Source organism: Cherax quadricarinatus, chromosome 50, assembly GCF_038502225.1.
Source record: "Cherax quadricarinatus isolate ZL_2023a chromosome 50, ASM3850222v1, whole genome shotgun sequence".
NCBI classification, from domain to species: domain Eukaryota; kingdom Metazoa; phylum Arthropoda; class Malacostraca; order Decapoda; family Parastacidae; genus Cherax; species Cherax quadricarinatus.
In genome coordinates this window covers 16,199,351-16,205,109 of record NC_091341.1, presented here as the reverse complement: position 1 = coordinate 16,205,109, position 5,759 = coordinate 16,199,351, and positions in this window count along the sequence as shown.

Here is a 5,759-nt window from a genome sequence, read left to right as displayed (position 1 = left end):
CGTGAATAATCTGGAGATCACTGAAGAGCTTGGCGCAAGTGATCACAAATCCATCACCTTTAGCATTAATTGGGAATGCAAGAATAATGATAATACAGTAAAAATCCCCGATTTTCGTTCTGCCGATTATAATGGACTTAGGGAACATCTGTCTAATCTTGATTGGGGTTCAATCTCAGAACACAACAGTTTAGAAGCATATATGTATAAAGATACACAACATATCCCTCCAAACCGCTAATATCTCGAACCCCTCCTTTAGAGTGCAGGCATTGTACTTCCCATTTCCAGGACTCAAGTCCGGCTATATAAAAATAACCGGTTTCCCTGAATCCCTTCACACACTCACCCTGCTCACACTCCAACTGATCGTCAGGTCCCAAATACCATTCGTCTCCATTCACTCCTATCGAACATGCTCATGCACGCCTGCTGGAAGTCCAAGCCCCTCGCCCCCAAAACCTCCCTTACCCCTTCCTTCCAACCTTTTCGAGGACAACCCCTACAGATTTAAATGCTACAGATTTAAATGCTCTCCATGTCATTCTACTTTGATCCATTCTCTCTAAATGACCAAACCATCTCAACAATCCCTCTTCAGCCCTCTGACTAATACTTTTATTAACTCCACACCTCCTAATTTCCACACTCCGAATTTTCTGCATAATATTTACACCACACATTGCCCTTAGACAGGACATCTCCACTACCTCCAACCGCCTCCTCGCTGCTGCATTCACAACCCAAGCTTCACACCCATATAAGAGTGTTGGTACTACTATACAGTGGACCCCCGGTATTCGATGACATCGGTATTCGATAAATCCGGTATTCGATGCATTATATCGCAAAAAATTTTCCTCGGCATTCGATTGAAAACCCGGTATTTGATACGATTCGTACGAGACCTGTCTACATGTGGCCTGAACTGCCCCTTGTGTGCCAGTGTTTACAAGCCAGCCAGTGTGCGCACATCTAAGGATACATTCGGTACATTCCATATTATCCATATTATCACTGTGTTTGGTGCTTGTTTCTGCAAAATAAGTCACCATGGGCCCCAAGAAAGCTTCTAGTGCCAACCCTGTGGTAAAAAGGGTGAGAATTAGTATTGAAATTAAGAAAGATTTTGAAGGGTTTGGGGCTAACCCAGAGTAGCCTATATCAGTTGTGGAATACATTGTGCCTACTTCAAAAATTAAGGAAATGTGTGCACAATGGGTTGAAGTGCAAACCTTTATGGGTGAAAATCACCCTAACACAGCTATTACAATGACAATGTTGTGGACCATTTTAGACAAATCGTAAAGGAACGGGAGGTACAGAGCTCTATGGACAGATTTGTTGTGCGACAGAGGTCCAGTGGCTCTCAAGTTGGTCCTAGTGGCATTAAAAGAAGAAGGGAAGTAACCCTGGAAAAGGACTTGCTACCTCAAGTCCTAATGGAAGGGGATTCCCCTTCTAAACACTAACACCTCTCCCCTCCTTCCATCCCATCAATCATCACCAGGTCTTCATTAAAGGTAAGTGTCAATTATTTTATTGTTACTGTAATTATTCTATTGCATTAAACTTAATATTTCATGTAATAAAATTTTTTTTTTCATACTTTTGGGTGTCTTGCACGGGTTAATTTGATTTTCATTATTTCTTATGAGGAAAATTGATTCGGTTTTTGATATTATCAGTATTCGATGAGCTCTCAGGAATGGATTAATATCGAATACCGGGAGTCCACTGTACTTTCATACATTCCCTTCTTTGCCTCCATAGATAACGTTTTTTGACTCCACATATACCTCAACGTACCACTCACCTTTTTTCCTTCATCAATTCTATGATTAACCTCATCCTTCATAAATCCATCCGCCGACACATCAACTCCCAAGTACAGTGGACCCCCGCATTACGATATTAATCCGTTCATGAGAGCTCATTGTTATGCGAAATTATCGTTATGCGGATGAATTTTCCCCATAAGAAATAATGGAAATCAAATTAATCCATGCAAGACACCCCAAAGTATGAAAAAAAAAACATTTTTACCACATGAAATATTAATTTTAATACACACAAACTGAAAAAGGCATGCACAATTACATGATACTTACCTTTATTGAAGATCTGGTGATGATTGATGGGATGGGAGGAGGAGAGTCTTAATGTTTAGAAGGGAAATCCCCTTCCATTAAGACTTGAGGTGTCAAGTCCTTTTCTGGGGTTACTTCCCTTCTTCTTTTAATGCCACTAGGACCAGCTTCAGAGTCACTGGACTTCTGTCGCACAACATATCTGTCCATAGTGGCCTGTACCTCTCGTTCCTTTATGACTTCCCTAAAGTGTTTCACAACATTGTCAGTGTAATAGTCACCAGCACGGCTTGCAATAGCTGTGTGAGGGTGATTTTCATCCATAAAGGTTTGCACTTTCAGCCACATTGCACAGATTTCCTTAATCTTTGTAGTAGACAACTTCTTCAATTTCTCTCTCCCCTCCTCCGAACCAGTTTCCTCAGGTTTGGCCTCCTGCTGTTGAAGTTGATCTATCAGCTCATCAGTGGTTAGTTCTTCATTGTCCTCCTCCACCAACTCTTCCACATCATCCCCACTAACCTCCAACCCCAAGGACTTCCCCAATGCCACAATTGATTCCTCAACTGGCATACTCCTCTCAGGGTTAGCCTCAAATCCTTCAAAATCCCTTTTGTCTACACATTCTGGCCACAGTTTCTTCCAAGCAGAGTTCAAGGTCCTCTTAGTCACTCCCTCCCAAGCCTTACCTATAATGTTTACACAATTGAGGATATTAAAGTGATCTCTCCAAAACTCTCTTAGAGTCAGTTGAGTTTCTGAGGTCACTACAAAGCACCTTTCAAACAGAGCTTTTGTGTACAGTTTTTTGAAGTTTGCAATAACCTGCTGGTCCATGGGCTGCAGGAGAGGAGTGGTATTAGGAGGCAAAAACTTCACCTTAATGAACTTCATGTCTCCATAAAGTCGCTCTGCCACGTCTGTAGGATGACCAGGGGCATTGTCTAACACCAGGAGGCACTTAAGGTCTAATTTCTTTTCAGTTAGGTAATCTTTCACATTGGGGGCAAATGCATGGTGTAACCAGTCATAGAAAAAGTCCCTAGTGACCCATGCCTTACTGTTTGCCCTCCACAGCACACACAAATTAGCCTTGAGGATATTCTTTTGTCTGAACGCTCTGGGAGTTTCTGAGTGATACACTAATAAAGGCTTCACTTTGCAGTCACCAGTAGCATTGGAACACATCAACAGAGTAAGCCTGTCTTTCATAGGCTTATGTCCTGGGAGTGCCTTTTCCTACTGAGTAATGTAGGTCCTGCTTGGCATTTTCTTCCAAAACAGGCCTGTTTCATCACAATTAAACACTTGTTCAGGTTTCAGTCCTTCACTTTCTATGTACTCCTTGAATTCCTGCACATATTTTTCAGCTGCTTTGTGGTCCGAATTGGCAGCCTCACCATGTCTTATCACACTATGTATGCCACTACGCTTCTTAAATCTCTCAAACCAACCTTTGCTGGCCTTAAATTCACTCACATCATCACTAGTTGCAGGCATTTTTTTAATTAAATCCTCATGCAACTTCCTAGCCTTTTCACTTATGATCACTTGAGAAATGCTATCTCCTGCTATCTGTTTTTCATTTATCCACACCAATAAGAGTCTCTCAACATCTTCCATCACTTGCGATCTCTGTTTCGAAAACACAGTTGAACCTTTGGCAAGAACAGCTTCCTTGATTGCCTTTTTGTTGCCCACAATAGTAGCGATGGTTGACTGGGGTTTATTATACAACCTGGCCAGCTCGGAGACATGCACTCCACTTTCATACTTATCAATGATCTCTTTCTTCATATCCATAGTAATTCTCACCCTTATTCCTGTAGGGTTGGCACTAGAAGCTTTCTTGGGGTCCATGGTCACTTATTTTGCAGATAAAATCACCAAAAACACTGTAATGATACGAAATATTCCGATTGTATGATTGGATGTTACCGCAGAGGCTGGCTGGCAAACAATGCCACCGGCGGAACATGTGAGGCTGGCTAAGGCCGCACATTAGACGCGTCTCGGACGAACAGCGTTGAGCGGGTTTTTTAGCGGTATGTGAGGCAAAATCTTAGCGATAAAACGTATCGGTATGCGGATTTAACATTATGTAAGGCCAACAGTATGCGGGGGTCCACTGTATCTGAAAACATTCACTTCTTCCATACTCCTCCTCCCCAATTTGATATCCAATTTTTCTTTATCTAAATCATTTGATACCCTCATCACCTTACTCTTTTCTATGTTGACTTTCAACTTTCTACCTTTACACACACTCCCAAATTCATCCACTAGCCTTTGCAATTTTTCTTTAGAATCTCCCATAAGCACAGTATCATCAGCAAAAAGTAACTGTCAATTCCCATTTTGTATTTGATTCCCCATAATTTAATCCCACCCCTCTCCCGAACACCCTAGCATTTACTTCTTTTACAACCCCATCTATAAATATATTAAACAACCATGGTGACATTACACATCCCTGTCTAAGACCTACTTTTACCGGGAAGTAGTCTTCCTCTCTTCTACACACCCTAACCTGAGCCTCACTATCTTCATAAAAACTCTTTACAGCATTTAGTAACTTACCACCTATTCCATATACTTGTAACATCTGCCACATTGCTCCCCTATCCACTCTATCATATGCCTTTTCTAAATCCATAAATGCAATAAAAACTTCCCTACCTTTATCTAAATACTGTTCACATATATGCTTCAATGTAAACACTTGATCTACACATCCCCTACCCACTCTGAAACCTCCTTGCTCATCCGCAATCCTACATTTTGTCTTACCTCTAATTCTTTCAATAATAAACCTACTGTACACTTTTCCTATTTTTTCAATGTCTAACACTACTTTGTTAAGATAATATGCATGCCTCGAGGCATTTTTGTACTTAAAACATGCTGAGATGACAGGACACCATAGCCACAATTATAACATTCTTTACAAATTTGTACCATTAATTACTTTTTCTGGTAGGTAGTAGGTTGGTAGACAGCAACCACCCAGTGGGGTACTACCGTCCTGCCAAGTGAGTGTAAAACGGAAGCCTGTAATTGTTTTACATGATGGTAGGATTGCTGGTGTCTTTTTATTCTGTCTCATACACATGCAAGATTTCAAGTACGTCTTGCTACTTCTACTTACACTTAGGTCACACTACACATACATGTACAAACATATATATACACACCCCTCTGGGTTTTCTTCTATTTTCTTTCTAGTTCTTCTTCTTGTTTATTTCCTCTTACCTCCATGGGGAAGTGGAACAGAATTCTTCCTCCGTAAGCCATGCGTGTTGTAAGAGGCGACTAAAATGCTGGGAGCAAGGGGCTAGTAATCTCTTCTCCTGTATATAGTATTACTAAATGTAAAAGGAGAAACTTTCGTTTTTCCTTTTGGGCCACCCCGCCTCGGTGGGATACGGCCGGTGTGTTGAAAGTAAGAATTACTTTTTCTAGTAACCCCTTATCCTGTATGTATTACTAAATTTAAAAGTAAAAACTTGTGTTTTTCCTTTTGGGCCACACTGCCTTGGTCGGATACAACCGGTTCGTTGAAAGAAGAATTACTTTTTACTTTTATTGACTCTTTTTGTCTTCTAACACTGTGTACATGGAAATCTTATGATATTATAACTGTTTCAAGGTTGAATAATTCTTGAAGCC